At 41.5% G+C, this 21,169-nt stretch overlaps 1 long non-coding RNA gene across 1 annotated transcript; it reads right to left on the bottom strand.

Moving 5' to 3' along the window:
• Nucleotides 1–1,008: 1,008 nt before the first annotated feature.
• On the bottom strand, nucleotides 1,009–20,257 carry LOC306642749. The gene is made up of 5 exons (XR_013758667.1): nucleotides 19,920–20,257; nucleotides 11,493–11,602; nucleotides 3,756–3,845; nucleotides 1,764–1,875; nucleotides 1,009–1,417 (listed from the first exon to the last, which is right to left on the bottom strand). It is a non-coding gene; the product is annotated as an uncharacterized lncRNA (long non-coding RNA).
• Between the last annotated feature and the right edge of the window lie 912 nt (nucleotides 20,258–21,169).

Below are 21,169 nucleotides of genomic sequence, written 5' to 3'. Positions count from 1 at the left end.
TTACTTTCTTCTAGTTCTTCATAAAAAGTACAATGAGTTGTGGTGAACAAGTCACCCAGCTTGCTGAAGAAGACTAGAATTTATTTCTCCTAACTGTTTCCGTACCTCATATCTCACCTCCCTGTATTCTTCATCCTCCTCCTGTTGCTGGCCTCTAGCAATCACTATTTGACTCTCTTCTACTCTGAGATCAATTTTGTTAGCCTGGCCATATGAGAGAACTTGAGCTGTTTGTCTTTCTGTGTCTGGCTTATTTCACTTAACAGAATGTCCTCTAGTTCTCCCTATAATTACTCTTAGAAAGCAATTAGCAAGCACTGTAATTAACTCTTAGAAAGTAATTAGCAATCTCACTGGGATTAGCAAGCACTTCCTATTTTGAGAGAAGGGGAGTACACAGAGAAGTAGATGGGGAGCTGAAGTGTCCATTTCCCTGCCAGGGGAACTAAGACTTTCTAATCCATATTTTTTTACACCTGGAAAGGTATCTTTATGTTCAGTATCCTCGAGCGATGGGGTGGTATAGACTTGCTGTTTACATTTCTTCAAAGTCCATTTGTTTGTGCCTCCATGAATGGACATGTCACTTCTTTCCAAAATTTAGATCTTTGAAAGTCTGTGATGGATATACTCAAACACATATAAGTTACTCAGTGGTTATCTCGACCCAAAATTCAAATGCTTTCATGAAAGAGCTAACTGAATAAATTTCTCAGTGTTTTTATGTTTAATATCTATCATTACCAAATATCTACTGGTTAGCAGAAACATAACTAAAAAATAGTAAAAGAGACTATATTAGATGACAACTACTATAGTTGTTTGAGGAAGGCCAGACTTCACAGGCCAGGACCAGCCTTTCACAGGACACCCTCATTTCAGGTAATAGTTCTTTTGGGGAACCTCAAGGCTACCCTCATGTTCTGAACAAACTGGCTACAAATTTGGGGGTCTTTGTGGATTTCCTCAGGTTTGATAATTCATCAGATGACTCACAGAAATCAGTAGAGCTCTATATTTATAATTACAGCTTTAATAGAACAAAAAGACACAAATCACAATCAGCCAAAAAAGGGATGCATAAGGTGAGGTCTGGAAGTTTCCCAATGGCAAACTCGCTCATTAACAGGGATGCGTTCCCTCCCCTTCCACACCTAGCATGTTGATGTGTGACAATACAAAGTACAAATTCTCCTCAACTTAAAGTGGGCTTTTATCCAACACATGCATTGCACCTTGAAATTAGCAGAAGCTGCTGATGCATCTAATACACCTAGCCTACCAAACACCCTGGCTTAGCAACATGGCCCACGGTAGAACCTCCATTGTTTCCCCTTGTGATTGGGTGGTTCGCTGGGAGATGTAGCTCGCTGCCACTACTCAGCATCCTGGGATGTTCAGATCACACTTCACTGGTCTGGGAAAAGAGCAAAATTCAAAATTTAAAGTATGGTTTCTACTGAACGTGTATTGATTTGTACCATCATAGAGTTGGAAAATTGAAAGTTAAACCTCCATAAATGAGGAACTGTCTGTAACCTTAAGCAGGGAGGAGGCTAGCCTGAGCTTCCGTGTTGAGAGCTTTCACTGGCATTTCATATGGAATCATTGTCCATGTGATTTCCAGACTGCTCCCTCTTCCAACATCAGACTGAGATCAAGTGGCTCAAAGCCCCAATCCTCTGATCACATAGTTGGTCTCTCTGATGTGGCCAGCCCCCATCCTAAGTCACCATGTCAGTGGAAAGCACCAGGAGACTCACCACCATCACCTTGTTAGCATAGACTACCAGGTGTGGTCCTGGTCTTCCACGATAACAAAGAAAGTCCAGTCACTCAGGAAATTCCAAAATGCTCGAGGTTACATCCCAGGAGCTGGGAACAAAGACCAACCAAATTCTTTATTACACATATGCTATGATGTAAAATGAAGACAAATCTAGAATATGACTGTTTGTGATCCATCTCACTCTGATGATTCCTTCAGCCCTGACAACATCCGAGATGTGTCACTTCTGAGCTGGCACTTGCTTGACTTTGAATGTGTCTTCACGAGATGCTAATGCTCTACCAATTACACTTGGAAAGTCATCTAAGGATTTTCCTATAGGCCTTTTGTTTAAAAAGTTTTGAACTTTCCCTATGTATATATACAAAAAAATATATATTATGCGTCAGCATCTATATATCAACAGAGAAGTACAAAGTTCATTGAAGATTGAATATTAAAATGTTAACTAGCAGAGGCACTTCAGCTCTTTTATTTCCCTAGAATAGTGTTCTAGAAGTAAGAGTCCTGTGTTTGAAAGTACATACATTTTTTTCTGATACAGTCACTGGGGAATGGCAGTTACTCAGAAAATTAAATGCAGAATTATACATAGTCTTAACAATTCCAATTCAAGATATAGATCCTAAAGATTTGGAAGCAGGGACACAAACGGATATTTGAACATCAACATTCAGAGAGGCATTATTCAAAATAGTCAAAGATGGAAGTAACTCTAATGTTCACTGATGGATGAATGGATAAGCAAACTGTGATATAGGCATACAATGGAATATTATTCATCCTTAAGTAGGAAGGAAGCTCTGATACATGCAATAACATGGGTAAACCCTGAAGACAATATGCCAACTGAACTTGGAAGTCACATAAAGACAAATATTGTATGATTCCATTCATATGAGGTACCTAGTGTAGTTCAATTCATAGGAAGGAGACTAATGTTACCAGGAACTGGGTGGAGGGAGGAATGGGGAATGACTATTTAATGGGTCCACGGTTTCAGTTTGAGATGATGAAATCTCTGGGTATAGAAAGTGGTGATGATAGGGGGCTGGGGAGGTAGCTCAGTCGGTAGAGTGCTTGCCTTGTAAGCACAAGGCCCTGGGTTCGATCCCCAGCACCCCCAAAAAAAAGAAAAAAAAGAAAGTGGTGATGATAGCTGGGTATGGAGGTGCAAGCCTGTAAACCCAGCAACTCTGGAGGCTGAGGCAGGAGGATCAAAAATGTAAGGCCAACAACTTAGGGAGATCCTCAGCAACTTAGCAAGAACTTGTCTCAAAATTTATAAAAAGAACCAGGGATATAGGTCAGTGACAAACACCCCTGGGTTTAATCCTCAGTAAGAATCAATAAATGAATAAAAGAAAGAAAAAAGAAAACAGTGATAGTCGTGAAGCAATGAGAATGTACTTCATGGCACGGAACTATACGCTTAAAATAGTTAAAATGTTAAATCTTATCTTCACATACGATTTAATGTAAATTTATTATTTATTTAAAATGTTAGTTATTTAAACTTTACATTAAAATATGTATATTTGCCTCAATAAAAAGTATATATATATACTTTTTATATAATTTTATATATATTTTATATATATTTTATATAATTATATTTTATAATTATTTTATATAATTTTTGCAGGGGACAGTTTGCCAACATACATCATATATATATGATGTATGTTGGCAAACTGTCCCCTGCAAAAATTATACTAGGGAATGAAGATGTAGCTCAGGGGTAGAGTACATGCCTAGCACCTGTGAGGCCCTGGGTTTGATTCCCAGCACACACATGAAAAAAGATATACTACTTCACTGTCTTTCCAGTTTTCTAGGAAAACGAGAGCAAGTCTTAGATGTGAATACTCCATTGGGGTGGGAGTGCTCTCTCAGAGGAGCAAGAAAGAGATAAAAAATACATAAAGGAAAGAAGAGAGGAAAGCAAATTAAGGAGATATATTACCCAGTTGCTAGCTCCATGCAAACACTCAGTTGCTTTACAATGAGGATGTCTCTGAACAGATCATGTGAAACTACAGTGCCTTGGAACAGTCTGTTGGAAAGAATGAGGGTTAGAAATGGGTCTGTGGTATCAGCGAGCACGAGGCCCCTTTACCAGCTGCTTCTCTCATTGGCCACAATATACCCCATGGGGTACCAATATCCTTGTCCTTACGGGTAAAGAGCAGCTGCTAGGGGAGCTAGATCCATACCCAAGATGCATCAACTAAGTCCAGAAGTGACAGGAGGACCTTCTTGAGACCTCCATTGTCGTCACCACAAGGGAGATCAGGATGACCTGCATTGCTAAGAAATAAGGCATGTGGAGTTTTTCATTGAACATAAAGGCGTGGGAGGCTGATGGAGAAAAGCAAAAAAGAAAGTGCCCTGTCAACAGTGTCTGAGAACATTCACTTTCTCTTCTTTCTCATCAACACTGAATTTATGTCTTTTTAGTCTTGGCCCATCTAATTAAAAAAATTTTTTTTTAGTTGCTGATGAACCTTAATTTACTTTTTATATGTGGTGCTGAGAATCAAACCCAGTGCCTCACACATGCTAGGCAAGTGTTTTACCAATAGCCACAACCTCAGCCTTTGGCCAACCTAATTTTAAAAGTACCATAGTTATATATTTGCATTTTGATTACATAATGTTGAAAATGTTAAATAAAATTATTGCCCACATGTATTTCTTCTTTGAATTGCTTGCTTACCTATTTTTCTGTTAAGATAGTCATTATTTACCAGTGTGCAAGAGTTTATTATATGAGAGTTGTTAATGCCTGTGATTTGTGTATCAGGAAGAGAAATAGGAATCATGACTCCTGGGACCCTGCTCTGGCCTTGTGAAAACAACAATGCTCCATTGATTCCTTCCTTGTAAAGGGAGAATACATTTGCCCAAGTGTGTGACGTGACTCACAATGAAAGAAAACCTTAATTTTAAAGTTTCAGCTAGTTCTCTACAATGCTAGGCTGGAGGGCGAAGATTCATATCCCTACTGTTTTGTGAAACACCCAATGAGCCCTTTGATTCTGACAAGTTCTCCCTAAGGTCGTCCCAATGAATGAGGCTTGCAACAAAGAAAAGTCAGTTTCTCTGCTTATGAGAGCATTTGTTAAAGTAATGATGCACAATTTAAAATGTCTCCTAGTCAGAAACCTGGGAAGACAAGGTTTTGAGATACCTAGGACTGGGCAGAAAAGTTGAGAGAAAGGGTGGAAGGGTTTTGACAGAGAGGGAGGGGTCCAAGCAAAATGTCAACAGGTAGGATGATGAGGGTTAGGGTTAGAGTTAGGGTTAGTGTTAGGGTTAGGGTTAGGGTTAGGGTGTTGGGAGATTCTCTTTACAGTTGAAGGTGGAGAAACTGTATAGCAGTGGTGCATTCTATCAAATTTTAAAATATTGCTCTTCTGAAACTGCCTTTTCTTCAGGTTAAAGAGAGGAGGGAACCAGGAAGACGTATCCTGACCCCTTTCTCCTTTCACCCTTCAATCTCTTGCTGGTGCCCCTGGGAATGGAATCCCCTAGAGGAGAAGCCAGACAGGAAGCTAGAAGATGCATTCCCAGGCATGAGGCTCCTAGGGCACGAAGCAGGCCGGGGACGGCAGGGAATGGAGCTCAGCATCGACGGAGAATCATCAACCCAACACATAGTAATGATGGATGAATTTAAATGGTCAGCTACTGCTTGCTACTTTTTGCCCTTTACCATCTTAGAATGCAATCTGAGTAATGCAGTGGAGCATAGATTTTATGGCTTTCAGGACTGATGGTAGAATGTTGAGTTAGACATTAATAACTTTTCAGCGCTGTGTGTCCAGCAGAAGGAATCAAAACAGGGATGAATACATTGTTTATACCTCCTGTCTAAGGCTAAGGTCTGGAGAAAATGTTGGACACATGCTAGAGAGTTAGAGGGTGTCAAATACTGGCCTGGTTACTTGACGACCTGAAATGAAGTATAAAATTACTTGGAAAATGTAAGTAATTTTATTTATTAATGTCCAAGAGCGTCCTTTAATCAAAGTGCTATTTTTATGTTAGGTAAGGAAAAAAAAAACGGATGATTAAGCTGTAAACAATATGTTACTCTGCTTTAACTGTTGTTCTTTCCTGGTCTGTGGGGTCTTGTGCCAGAGAAGAAGCTAATCAAGGACTCCGTCTCCCTTGTTTCCTAGGATTTAATTAAATTAGTTCATCTGCATACTAACTTGGTACCCTGTAAAGACAGCCAGCCATGAAGACCCGTGGCAGGACAAGGTGAGGTGAGTGGAAGGAGGAGTGGTTCACTGAAGGGCACTAAGGACTCTCTCACCCAAGGGGGCAAAGGCGTAGCACCCAGGGATCCTTAGTTTGCTGGACAGAACCATTTCTGGGCCCAGACCCAGGAAGCTCGCTCTGTCTTTTCAAAGTGTCATGGTAGAGACAACTTCATTCTGAAAGTGAGGAATGGAGAAAGAGAGAAGAGGAATGTCTTCAGGGGAGGTGTCATTAAGTCAGCCATGGTATCCTCCCCTGAGTTCCAGCTAAAGGCAGAACCCAGGGGAGGCCGTCCTGAACCTGTCAGCATTAGCATGGCGATTCCTCAAGCCTTCACACAAGGTGGCTTGCCTTATCTTTTGATAGAAGCCCTAGCTGAAGAAAAACCAAGGCTCTCCTTTAAGATAAGAAGAAAGGCTTTATCAGGACTGTAGATGGGCTTGGCTTGACTCTGTCTTCAGGAGGGCCCTGCTGGGGCAGGAAGGCTCGAGCAGGGCTTGTGGTACTGCTGACTCTGTGGACCACTTTTGGAAAATCCTCCAGTCTCTCCTTTATACTGCTTCCTCCAAGACCTTTTCCTCATTTAAAAATCAATCATCATGTGTGCTTACCACCTTGGACTCTTGAGACGGTGACCATGTTGGAGACCTAGCTCTGCTAGTGTTCTGACTTTGCCACAGTTCTACTGAACTCTTGGGTGACTGTAGAGAAACAGTAGTAGTGGAGGGTGTCATCTGAAGGCCTGGGTTAGAGTAAACACGTTCAATGTGACACATGAGCAAGGAGGAGATTCAAACCAGGAAGAGATGCAGGCAATGGAGGGAACAGGTGGGCAGGGCTGTGTGTGGAGGTGGGCGGGCTGGTACCCTGATGGCTCAAGACCACTTCTAAAGTGACTGCGTGGCTGCTGGCCCACACCAAGCCAATGATCGCTATGTAGGTCTTCCTTCTTTCTCTTTCTTTCAGATATCAGCTATAAAATTCATGGTAGGATAGTACATTAGGAAACTAGTTCTCTGAATTGCCAGACTGGACTATTCTAGATACTTGCACAATAGAGGCAGTAAAGTGGACCCAGATAAGTACAGGCCTTGGATTACTCAAGCTCAGATCTTAGTCCTGCCGTATGTTATCTACTCCACCTTGCCAAGTTGTTTCATATCTCTAAGCTGCAGTTTTCTTATTCATAGAATAGGACTAATAATGCCTATATTGTCATTATATGTAATGTATATAAGTACCTGATATACATGTAGATGATGAAAAGTTTATTTTTGTTATTATCTCTGTGCTATGATATCTATATCTGCATCTATGTCTGTTTGGCTATAGCTATAGCTACTGCTGGCTTCTATAGCTAGATCTATTTGAATTTATTTATTTTTTCTTTTGGGGGCGTACTAGAGAATTGAACTCAGGGGCACTCAAGCACTGAGCCACATCCCCAACCCTATTTTGTATTTTTTTTTTAATTTGGAGACAGTCTCACTGAGTTGCTTAGTGCCTCGAATTTATTATGGCTGACTGTGAACTCTCCATCCTCCTACCTCAGCCTCCTGAGTCGCTGAGATTATAGGCATGTGCCACCATGCCTGGCCACTACATGAATTTACAAATGGAGTAAATTTATTTGTTCAACTGGTTCATTGGGTTATAATTCATATACATGAAATGCATTTATGGTAAGTGTACAATTCAATGACTCTTAGTAGTTAGGCAACATCACCACAATCTTACATTAGAACATTTCTGTCATCTCAAAGAGAAACTTCAAGGTCATTTCCATTCAACTGCAAGTAAATTTACTTTACATAAATTTGAAATTAATTTATTATAGGTGTGATAGTCAGCTTTCTGGTACTGTAACAAATGCCTGAGATGATCAACTTATAAAGGTAAAATGTTTATTTTGGTTCACAGTTTTGGAAGTTTCAGTCCGTGGCCCAGTTGGCCTCATTTCTTCTGGTTCTGTGGCAAGGCAGCACACCACAATGGAGAGTACATGATGGAGCAAAGCTGGGGGACAAAAGATCAGAAGAGGAAAAGATCGGAGTCCCACAATCTTCCTCAAGGTCATGGCCCCAATGACCTAAAACCCAGTGGGCCCCACTCTTAAAGTTCCACCCCTCCCAGTAGCATGATAGACTGGAGACTAAGCCTTTAACACATAGGAACATTCTGGATCCAGACTATAGCAATAGAGGTTCCTGTGACCCACCCCCAAACTCCCTCAAGTAAAGATATAAAATAATTGAGGTTAGATTTTACCAAATCAATCTTAAATCTTATTTTTGTTTTACCTTTTTAAATTTTGCCAAAATATATACATTCCCAAAGAGTACCTTTCTGTAAAATTAAGACAGGAAATTAAAACTGGGATGTGGTGCTTGGAACAATATCCCTCTCATAGTAATCTTTGTTGGCAGGAAAAGTTTGTTGAAGAAAGGATTAAAGAGTGATGTGATTCTTGCTGTATCTACTAAAACAGAAACTAGAACTCTTTAAGCTGAGAATTGACATGTGAGCTGAATTTAATATAAAACTAGTTCCTTTTAATAACCTTAAGAAAGGTAATTCTTTGTGTGCTTTATTACTCAAAATGGCAAGTGAAGTTCCCTTATTGAAAGAGTTCACATAAAATTCAGTTGATTCAATGATCAACTTTAATGACTTATAGAAGTAAGTTTAGATATCTTTGTAGATCAATTTTAAAATTCTTAAAATTTGAAAAAAGATGGCCTTATTTAAAATAATCATGAAAAATGAAAATGTTTTTTATCCTTGAGCAAGATTTTCAAATTCAAGAATTTGACTGCTTTAGAATTTTGTATGAAAAGAATTAAAAAGTTATTAGTTTATTTTGTTGTCATTTGTTACAATGAATTTAGTGAAAAATTCAGAAGGAAATGAACAGTATTCAGTGAATAGATTTCCCTGAGTTAACATAGATTGTGTGTTAAAAGAACTGCCCTCAGTGGTAGATTTTTAAATCAAAGATGTATATTGCATTTTATCTAAATCCTGTCCCTCAGCTACAACTTTACTGTCCAGCAAAGTAACCACTACCTTGTGTGGCTACCTAGAAAGCGCTTAAAATGTGACTTTGCGATTGGGGAACTGAATTTTTTTATTACACTAAATTTAAAAACTGATAATTCAGTTATTGGAAAACTAAAGTATGCTTGGAACTTAGATATATAAATCCACTTTTTTAAGTGTAAATTTCATTAAATCTAAACAGAGATTAAACTTTTTAAATCTTGTATTTGAATGGCGATATGCCATAGAGTATAATATGTGCCAGAAACTTGTTATAAAGATGTTAATTATACATTAATAACTTTTATATTGGATATATAATAAAATAATAATATTTTAAATACATTGGTTCAATGAAATATATTATTAATATTTTTATCTGTTTCTTTAAAAATGTAGCTACTAGAAAAGTTTAAATTACACATGTGGCTTGTATTTGCAGGAATCACTGATCTAGAGAAATATATGCTTTTCCCCATTTTATGTATTAAATGGTGAATTTCATTAATGTTTTTTTCTAATAAATAATAACTTTTGCATTCATGGCATAACCTCTAATTGGTCAGGGCATTTCAGATTGTTTTCCATGACTTTTTATTTGACTTCTTTTGTTCTGATCTTCATATATAAGATTGGTCTTAATTTTCTTTTATTGGGCTATCAGTACATATCTGGAGGCTGTCCTTCTCTCTTCTTGAAATTGTTGATGTAGCATAGAAGATACTGTTCTTCGAAGCGTGGTAGAATTGCCCTGTGTAAATCTGAGGCCAGGCTGTGTGTTTTGGAGGGATAAGGAGGAGAAGATTGGAGGGCAGCTACCAACTTTGTTAAGCATACACGCTTTTTAATTGAAGCATAATATATGCACTGAAACAAGTGACAGGTGTTGGTTTTAATTGTAGAGCTTCACTTATATGCCCATGGATCTGTAACTGGACTAAAATACATTATCAGTATCACCGACCTTCTTAGGACCCTTTCCCAGGCAGGACCTCCCTCAACAGACGTGATAACTATTCTGACATCCATCTCCGTTGGTTCATCTTAAATGTACATAAATAACATCATATGTTAACTGCTATTTTGTTTCTGGTTTCTCTCACTCAACACAATCCTATGGTTCATGTTGAGTGTGTAAGTAGTTCATTCTTTTTTATTGCTTAATGGTTTTCCACTGAATATGCATAATTCATTTGTCCACTTTCCTGTTGATGAACATATTTGGTTATTTCTAGCTTAGGGCTATTATGAATAGAGCTACTAATAAAAAAATATATATATATTTGTGGCCATAGGCATACTAGGTGTGTTTAACTGGAGGATCTGCTGTCAAATAATTTCCCTGCTTGTACTATACCTGCTATGTAGGGAGTTCTGGCTGCTCTACATCTTCACTAACTTTTGGTACTCTTAGATATTTTAACTTTGGTCTTCCCTTGGGTATATCAAAGTATCACATTGGGATTTTAATTTTATTTCCTGGTGAGTGGACATAGGTGGCACCTATGCACTCATGCATTAAGTTTTTTTTTTTTTTGAATTCAGGGGCTCTTGACCCACTAAGCCACATCCCCAACCCTATTTTGTGTTTTATTTAGAGAAAGGGTCTCACTGAGTTGCTTAGTGTCTCATCTTTGCTGAGGCTGGCTTTGAACTCTCTATCCTCCTGCCTCAGCCTCCCAAGCCGCTGGGATTACAGGTGTGCACCAGGGTGCCCAGCTGCCTTGAATTTTTGATATCCTCCTTCATTTGATCTTTTACTTATTGATTAATGGAAGTTCTTTATTTCTTCTGGTTATGAGTCCTTTGGTTATATATGTGTATGTACAAATCAATTGTATGGGTAATGCTATGAGGGTCCTGAAATTTAGGCAAACTTTGCTTATCTGAAGTCCTAAATGTGTTTCTATTTCTTTCCTTCAACAAAGCCCTCTGATTAGGTCAATTTAGCCTTTAGCTCATATCCAGACCTCATAACTCTTCCCCTTTTCAGTTGTGTGACCTTTGCAAGTCATTTACTCTTTCTGTGCCTTAGGATCTTCATCCATAAATGAATAAACAGTAATTCCCATTTGCTGTGCATCTGGGGGTTGGCATGCCTGAAGCATCTCGGGCTGTGCAAAGCTCTAAGTATCAGTCTTTATGACAATGATGACACTGTAGCCCTCAATACTTCTGAGAGACCATGCCTCGCATGTTCTAGGAAACTGAAAACTATTGTTTGCTCAGAGTGTTCATTTTTGGTGCCCACACAAAATCCCTATTCATCGGGGTAGACACATACCACAGGGCAGCTGTGTTTGACTGTTCCTGTGCCCAGGACCCTGTGCTGGTCCTCTTCCCATCATGCCTGAGATAGTCGACTTATTAGGAGAAGAGGTTTCCTTTGACTCACAGGTATGGAGGCTCGGTCCATGATCACTTGGCCCTCTGGCTTTTAAGACTGTGCTGGCGAAGCACATCACAGTGAGAGCATGTGGCAGAGAAAAGTAGCTCACCTCGCAGCTGGGAAGAGAAGGAGAGGAAATGACCAGGATCCCACAGTCCCCTCGGAGGGCACACCGGAGTGACCCGAAGACCTGCCCCTGGGTCCTGCCCATCGGAGCTTCCACCACTTGGGAACACGTCTTCAACACACAGGCCTTTGGGGGACATTGGAGATCTAAATTATAGCAGACCCAGAATAACACTCCTCTTTATCTTTCATCCTGCTCATTCCCTGACTGCGAGTTCTCTCTTGGGACCCCACCATCCTTCCACAATTTGGCTTCTGTCAAAGGTCACCCAGATCAACCCAAAACAAACTTACTTATGTTTGAACCCCAGTGATGGATACCATCAACATTTTCTTTTTTTCCTTGTGGCTCTTTAGCTATGGTGCAAATCCAGGGATGCGTATGTTTGTCCCAAAGACAGCGTGCTGGTCAACGTCACTCTCAAGAAGCAATAATATAAATGAAAATCAGAGGAAGAGCCATCTCTTCTGGGTCTCGCCATACTATAGACACTCTGTTGCAAAAGAATGGAGTTCCTCAGACTATCAGTTTTTCTTGGGAGTTCAGGATGTAACACAACATCCTGGTAAGGTGTTCGAGGGAAAAGAGACAAGTGAGGTACTAGAAGTCATCTAAGGGGGGGCTCTTATGAGGGTGTCTATAGCTCTTCACTGTTAGGGCCATAGGTTTGAGTGTCAGATGATTCGATGTGTGCAGAGTACTTAGAGCATCGGAGGGCACCCTGGGAGCTAAGACAGTTTAGTCCTTACCATCTGTGTGCTCAGCATCCTTGACCCTGTCCTGCCACTATGGGGTCACCAGCCCCTTCCACCCTGCTGTCATGGTGGCTTATGTTCCAGGCTTGAGTCAGGCACTGTCATGTATCCCCCATCTTCAGGGAACTGACTCTCAGTCTCCAACCCTGTGGCAGTTAACAAATACTGCATTTCTCCTTCTTCAGGGACTATGGTAGGGTTCCACTTCCTCACCTTTTCTGATGTTAAATGTGGGCACATGACTGTCTTGACCAAGGAAGTTATCTGTGTCACTCTTGGGTGAAGTTTTGAGAAGTTTGTGTGAGTCACTCTATCTCCTTATCACGGCCACAGTGATGGTGAATGTGTGCATCTGTGGTTGAGGACCCCAAGAGACAGCAGTGACTACGGTTGAGCTTCATTAATGTGCTGTATGAATAAAAGCAAACCTTTGTTGTGTGGTATCATGGAGACCTGGGGATCAGCTGTTGCTGCAACATAATGAGCCACCCTGGATGACATACTCCCCCCTACACACACAGCCTGAAGTAAATGTGGCAGCAGCCCATACACACACCAGGAGTGGATAAGGTGGAGGTTCAGTCTTGTAGGATCCTCCACATCTCAACAGAGTGGCAGTCACTGTATCTCAGATGTGTGCAAGCACAGTCCTATTCTCAAGGAACCTTCTACACACCGCCATTACTGTACTTCTATGTGGTTTGCTGTTCTTTGCAGGTTGGACTCCTCTCCAGAACTACAAGCTCCTGGAAGGGAGCAATTGTGTACTTTTATGTAACCATTCAACCAACTTTTAATCAAGTTTCTTAACATGCCTGTGCCTTACTTTCTTCATCTATAAAACAGGAATAATAGCAGTACTCAGCTCAGAGTCAAAGTGAGAATTTGACTGAATTAAATAAAGCAATACATTTAAACAGTAGTTAAGGCACTATTAGAATAGTACCTACCACATAAAACACACTATGTATTAGCTTTTATTTTTATTGTGTCTTTCCGAGTCTTCCTTCTGGAAATTATTTCTTTGCATAAGGATGATATATATGAGGTGTGCTGGCAAATGTTCGACAACTGGTTCTCTGAGGGGAAAGCTCTGATCTGTAGCATTTGCCAATGGTCATGGTGTAAATATGCCCACTGTGGCTGATTTCAAGCTACTAGTGTGATCTCCCTCAATGCAGAATCCGGGAGCAACGTATAGTAATACATTCTTTCACACAGGTAAAATGGACATAAATAACTTCAAGTACAGAGATAATATGAAGATGCGGTAAAATATTTAGAATGTGATGAATCTTAAGTGCTTTTTATCTTTATTTTTAATATAACTTATTATAAGTTTATATCATTTAATTTTTAATAATGACTGTTTAACAACTGGCAAAATTTCACTGTGAGTTGGCTTCAGCTCACCACTGAACATGTACTCCTTATCCCTCCCAATCCCAAAATGACAACACAACTCACTGAGCTCAGAGCTGAACCTCAGAATCCTTACCAACTGAGAGCCCCTCACAGGCTCCACCAACCTATTGAAGTTGACGACCTAGTTGCAATCTCCTTTTTCATATAGTCTCTCACATTAAATATATTTTTCTTCTGTAAAAACTTAGAAAAGTGGCACAAGCCTATAATTCTAGCCACTTGGGAGACTGAGAAAGAAGGGTTGCAAGTTCAAAGCCAACCTCAGCAACTTAGTGAGGCATTAAGTAACTTAGCAAGACCCTGTCTCAAAATAAAAAATAAAAAGGGCTGGGAATGTGGCTTAGCAGTTAAGCATCCCTGGGTTCAATCCCCAGTACCAAAAAACCAACCAAACAAACAAACAAACAAGTAAATAAAATAAAGTCTTAGAAAGCATATCTTATTATTTTATTTTTGAAATTTGGCAACCATTCTCATTCATTTAGTTTGTGATTGCCTACAATTCCTGGCAAATCACCATCCTGCATAAATAGGCATTCTTCTGAAGAAAATGCTAGGAATTAACCCTCAATTTCAATGTAATCAGATATTCGTGAGTACTAAATATAATAATTGCTGAAGTTAAGATGACTTTGGCTTGGTAATCGTTTACGTGCTTTTAATGTCCATTTTGAAATAACTTTGCTTATTTCGTTTTTTCATTTGTTTTCAGCAAATATTCCTGCTGAGTCCTAAATCACCTGTGTGTGCTTGTTAGCTCTCCAGGGTCCTGGATCTGTGCCGAGCGATGAAGGCGCTGGGAAGCAGGAGAGAAACGAGTCAAGGATGAATGATCCCAGGATTTCTGGCTAAGGAGGCCTGGTGGGTGTCACTCCATTAAACAAGGAAAAGAAAACAAGGGGAACCGATTTGAGGGGACGATACTGACTTCAGTTTGGGACACGTTGAGTTTTAGGTGCCTGCAGGTCATCTAAGCAGAGATGACAGGCATTTGGAAGGTCAGTGATCAGGGGAGCAGATAGAGGTGCAAAACTCGTCTATTTATGCAGCAATTAAATTGGTGGGGACAAGGGTCAAGGACAGTCCAGGGGAGCACCTCCAATCAACAAGAAGTGGAAGGAACAAAAACAAGCCTGCCATTGGGTTGATGAGAAAATACTGTTATCTCAAAATAAAAATGCCAACATATACTTTGAAGTTCTCTAGAAAATTGTATAAACTCAAGGTTCTCTCCCTATAATTTCTTTTTAAAAATATTTTTAGTTGTTAATAGATCTTTATTTTATTCACTCATTTGTATGTGGTGCTGAGAATTGAACCGAGCACCTCACACATGCTAGGCAAGCGCTCCACCACTGAGCCACAACCAGGCCTCACTCCCCATCATTTCGTAAAAAGCATATTGTGGGAAGCATATCTGTAAAGCATGGAGTGTATATGAATTCTTATGAACTTCCCTATCATGGCCCCATGAAGGCCGGGGCTGTGATGGTGCTGGGACCACTGTGTGTCCTACACCTGGTGCTTTGTGTCACCTAGTGGTATTTGCTGAATGATGAAGCATTGCTAGGGTTAAAGTCCATTGTATCCTCCCTTCTCCCCCCTCAGCAGTTTTAAATGAAAGGACTATAGCCCTGAAGAAAGTGTTTTTCTCATTACAGTTTTATTCTTTTTTTTTTTTTTTTTTTTTTTTTTTGCGGTGCTGGGGATCGAACCCAGGGCCTTGTGCTTGCAAGGCCAGCGCTCTACCAGCTGAGCTGTCTCCCAGCCCTTTATTCTTTTTTTAAAAAAAAATTTTTTTAAAATGTTGTAGTGGTAGATGGGCAGAATGTCCTTGTTTATTTTTATGCGGTGCTAAGGATCGAACCCAGTGCCTCACATGTGCTAGGCAAGTTTTCTGCCACTGAGCTACAGCCGCAGCCCCTCATTAAAGTTTTATTCAAATCTGTAATAAATTATGTAGAACACACACTAGGGCCGTCAGTTTTTGGTGTTCTGGGCCGTGACACTTTGCTCTGAGCTCCACTAGATGGCGCTGCTGATCTGTACAGTGGCCGAGGATCGATCAGCAGAGCCAGTTTTCTGAGGCGGCTGTGTATTTGAGAGTGCCAAGTATGAATCCTTGTATGGAATCAGAGAGTGATTCTAACATTTCATCTGTCTTTGACAATAGTATGACTATCACTCACAAAGAAAGGAAGGAAGGAAGGAAGGAAGGAAGGGTCACCCCCCTGCCGCATCAAACCCCAAGTCTCCTAAGATAACATCATCTGTATTAAACGTGACAATTTAAAAGATGCTCAATTACCAAACCGCATCCCAACCGTGGGTCCTTCTAAAGAGTCTACAAGAAGAGTAGGAGCCAAAAGAGCTACCTGGGATTTTCTTCTTCTTCCACACAACCCTATTGCTATCCTAAAACTGAGCCCTTGACCTCCATAGGTATTTGGAGGTCTGTGCCAGGCTCCTGCCAGTCAGAACTTCCCTGCTGACACCCAGCCTTTGCTCTGGAAGCTCCTGCCTCTACTGTGTGTGAAGGGATGTGTCCCTCAAATCTCAGGTGGTTATGATCTGCCCACTTCTGGATAAGCTTGTGTGGACCAATGCAGGCTTTGCTTCAACTAGACTAGGGATCTAATGGGAGAGCTGGCTGAGGACACTGCCACTCATCCGAATACCCCATCCCTCAAGGACTCCTGAACCTAAAGAGTTAAAAGTGGGTCACACCTAGTTAGCAGCACTGCACACTGAGTGGGTAGGGAGGCCCTCAAGACAATGCCACAAGGGAATAATTAATCATTCCTGAGGGAATTACCCAGCTGGGGAAGTGACATTGAACTTGAAATAGGAAGTATTTGCTCAGTGGAAGGTCTGGGGAGACATAGGGAAGAGACAGCAAAGCCCACAAGGACCACAAGGTACTCTGGACTCTAAAGAAGTGCTCTGAGCTTGAGTGCAAAGCTTGTAGATCAACTGACTGTGAGACAGGAGAGGAGCTGAGGACAGGATGTAAGGGAACCTGACTGTCCCCTGACACTCAGACCTGGAACACTAAGCTGAAGAGCTGGCAGATGTTTTCTAGGTCTGTCCTTCCCAAGAAGGTATGGAAGTCCCAACCCCAGTGCCTCAGATTGTGACCTCATTTGGAAATAGGGTCCTTGCAGATGTCACTCCTTAACATATGATGAGGTCAGAGTGGAGTAGGTGGGCCCCTAATCCAATGACTGGTGTCCCTCTAAGAGGAGAAAAGACAGGCAGAGACGAATAAGGGGAGGAGAGCAAATGATGGCAGAGACAGAGATTTGTAGAGATACAGCTGCAAGCCAAGGAAAGCCAGAGACACAGGCAGCCACCCAGAAGCTGGAAGAGGCCTCTCCAGAGCATCATTAACTTCCGTATCAAGTCAGTTGATTCAATCGTTTCATGAGGCTATGGTTGGACATGGTTTGAATGTGTCCCTGAAACATTTGTGTCCCCATTGAATTGAATGTTGAGAGGTGGTAGAAACCTTCAAGAAGTAGAGTTGTTAGGTTATTGGGGGCATCGTTCTTAGGAATTAATGCTGGTCTCTGAGTGAGTGAGTTATCAAGAGAGCATATCTTTGTACATTGATACCACCCTGTGCACTTGGCTCTTTCTGCACGTGGTCATTTTCCCTTTCTGCTGCTCTACTAGGTTTTGACCCAGCTAAGGGAGCCTTCATTAAAGGCTGAGCAAATGGGGATTGGACTTTCAACTTCCAAACCTATGAGCTAAATCAATCTTTTTTCTTTATAAATATCCCTGTCTCAAATATTTTGTTACAGCAGCAGAAAAAGGATAACAGGGATATAGAAAAATTAGGCAATAGAGAGACTAGAAGTCTCAAGCTCTAGCATAAGTGATATTTTTATATTAATGAAGTCAGAGAGTATATGATTGAAAAAGCTTTGGAACCTAACAGCTCTGAACTCAAACCCCAGACCCACTACTTAGAAGTTGAGTTAACTTGGTCAAGTCACATAATGTTTTGGAGTCTTTCAACTTTTACCTCTCTTGAAAAATAATGTGTCTCACCCTGGATTGGAAGACCTGAATGTCCACAGAAGATCAGGTGTCAATGAAGAGTCTTTTACACAGAAAGGATCGAATATACAGTAGTGATGATTAAAAGTCTTGATAATTTTACTTCTCTGTATTTGCTGTGATTGGTGACATCAGAATAAAAGAAATTGCATTCTGTGAATTTGAACTGCAAAGATTTCCCCCAGATTGTAATAAAGCATGAATTTCATGAATGATAGGCTTTCTCTGTTGTCAGAGACTTTCAGGTGAGGCTGTAACTCCCCATACTCTAGAATGTGTGCTAGGCCATCTAGGTAGAACTTGCTCAAGGGCGGTCCAGATCTGGTTCCAGAATGTTCACTCTCCATCCACTTCTTATCCACTTTTAGTCTAAAAGAGATGAGAATGACAGGAGGAAATTGTGGTAAAAGAAGATGCTTTGAAAACAGTGGTTGGTCTTAGAAAATAGACCACAGTCCCCACTTCCATTGCCAAAGGGCAGGTTCTGCAGCTGGGACGTTTACTGGGAGGGAGAAGTCACCAGGCCTAGAGCCACCAGGAGAGAACAAAGCAAGATGAAGGGCTTCCTGGGGAGCCACAGGTGTGCCCCTTAGACCGAGGGCCCCCTGCAGATCAAGTGTGCCTGGTCCCAGAAAAGTCTGAAAGCAAGAGACAGTGGGAGCGGTCCCAGCTGTAAGATGGGACCTACTTCAGACACATTTGCACAAGATGGTCACCTTCCAGAGTAAAGGGCCCTGAGGTACAGAAGGAGAACCTGAGGACAGTCCTAAGAAGTCACCCAGGGGGACTTGCTCCCTCCAGGGAGGTGCCAGGTTAGATGTTCACAGCTATGTTTGTCCCTACAGAACCCACAAGGCGATCAGCACGGGACCCCTGCTACATAGAGGAGGGCAGCAACACCAGATGCCTCAACCTCATGCAGGAAGCTCCTTTCCCCTGCATGCCAGGTCCCACCCTGGCCCTGCCCCAGAGATGCTGGACATAGACCTGGTGTGTCACTAAACCCAGGTGAGGCCTGAGCTGTGGGAAGCTTTTAACAAAATGAGAGCTATTCATTTTGATTTATTGGTGCCTGGGCTTTTTAGGTTTGAAAATGAGGCTGTCATAATTCTTGGAAGTCACAGGGAAAGCTTAGGGGCATCTTCTGGGCCTTGGGAATGGACACGAGACTGCAGGCGTGAGGACAGCCATGGGAAGAAAAGAAAGTTCCTTTTTCCTAACAAGGTCAGTTCATCCAAACCCATTAAACAGCACGTTTTCTCCCTGCTGACTTTATTATCTCCATTTTTTGAAGAGTTGGCATTTTAAATGATCCTAATGACACTGAATCTATCTTAATTATAACCTTTCCTCTCAGGGCATAGAGTTGTCTGTGAAAGAATTTTCTAAATTTCTTAATTAACCTGCAGTGACTTTATTTTGCCAAAGGTTGTGCTCCGAAACCGTTATGAGATATTCTCTGCCACACCAGAGTAGTTAAAATTTTTAAAAAAAATACAAAACTACATCATAAAGAAAAAAAAAAACTATAAGAATAAACTGCTTGATTATGAAAGGTCAGGGTGCCTAAGAAAACAGGCGACATCTAGGTTTAGAATTTAAAGTCCCAAGTCTTGGAGATTAATGTTCACATTCTGCACACATCATTTCCAGGGAAATGTGTGAGGATAAATTGGGCTTTTTTAATCTTCCTCAAATCTAATTTTTGATGATGAAGTTTTTATAAGCAAGCTCTAATTCATTAATATGTGGCTTTTTACTATCTACTTTATCTTTCAAAGAAAGTAGTTAATCCTTCCTCCAAACAGAGACCCCATCTTGGGTTTAATAAATAGAATTGAGCAGAGATAGAGTTGGGAGAAAAACATACTTTCCTGATTCCCTCCAACAGAGGAGGATTTACCTGGAAACTAATGAATTCTCACTTATGTGGGTTTCTTCTTAGGTCTCAGGGGACCCCCACAATAGCTTCACACACTCATATATTTTTGTCAAATTGGCAAAATTAAGATAATTTAACTGCAGTGGGTCAAGAGCTTCCTATCCTTCTGTTTAACTTACCCTTTTTGGAGCTTTCTTGGGATCTGGTGGCATTGACATAACCATGGTCTTTTGCGGGGTTTGGCTGAGGCAGGTTGAGCTGACCTGGGTTCAGGAGAGACAGTGGGAGGTCTTGGTGGGGAGCCCCATCTCAGGCTGGTCTTTGGTGGGTGCTCCACTCAGTTGTGCTGTCCCCAAGATGGATCTCCTGGTGCTGGGACTGCATGCCCAGAGGCCATCTGAGGTTTGCAGAGCTAGGGAGGGACTTGGGGAGTGTCCTGACCTCTTCAACCAACCCCTCCACCTCACCCACCATGGCCCGAGTCTCCTTCTATCTGTAAGACTCCTAGGTACCTTCTTCTCCAGACCCTTGTGTGTGTGTGCATGTGTGGGGCCATTCAGCACCCCCACACTGGATCTCCTGGGCCTCACCGCCCTGGATTCTTGTTTGAAGTAACCAGTATAGTCACACCCATCAGGAAATTGCTATCTTGGCTATGCTTTTCTGGAACAGTTCCTCAGGGGCCCAGGGTGGCTGGTGGGTGGAGTGTGATCATTCCCTTTGCCTTCTGACCATCCCTAAAAGAGGAAATGAAGAATTTTCTGTTTGTTTCTTCTAGATGTCTCATCCACTGCCTCCCCTGCAGAACAAGTCAGGATCTCTTCCTCTGTCATGTCATGATGGGTGACATTTTTGAAGTGCTTACTCAGTATGCAGGGGGGACAGGTATAATTCTAAGCACTCCATATGCATAAACTCATTTAACCTTCACACCTATTTTATGAAATAATCTCATAGCAACCTCTTGGTATGGATGAAGACACCGAGTCAGGGGAACTCAAGTGAGCAGGGACACCAACTGCCACCCGACTGCTTGCCACCAAGGGCTTTGCTTTAAGCTGTGCAGACTCCCTGGCTGGCTGCTGTGTTAACCTGGGGAGAAGGGTTCAGAAACTTCTCTCTCAAGACAATAGCCTGCTGTCAAGCCTACAGTTGTGCTGAAGGGAACTAAAGCTTCCTTCCAGGATCTGCCCTGCAACACAAAAAATGAACTGGAAGAATCTGAATTGAGGGTGGGGAGCTGCTGGGTTGATGCGGCCCACTCCCGAATCCTGCCCCTGCCCCTGGCTCTCCCTCCCAATCAGCCTTTCCTGGCGTTGGTGCGGTTCTGAAAACCAGCATGCACTTTCTCCACCAAGTGGCCTGGCCAATTCTTGGGCAGAAGGGCCCTCCTGGGTAGATGCCAATTTCAGCTTTGGGAGCCTGAATC

Source organism: Sciurus vulgaris (genome assembly GCF_902686455.1).
Source record: "Sciurus vulgaris genome assembly, chromosome: 13".
Taxonomy (NCBI): domain Eukaryota; kingdom Metazoa; phylum Chordata; class Mammalia; order Rodentia; family Sciuridae; genus Sciurus; species Sciurus vulgaris.
The sequence above is the reverse complement of the archived record's forward strand: the minus strand, read 5'-3'. Positions and strand labels throughout refer to the sequence as shown.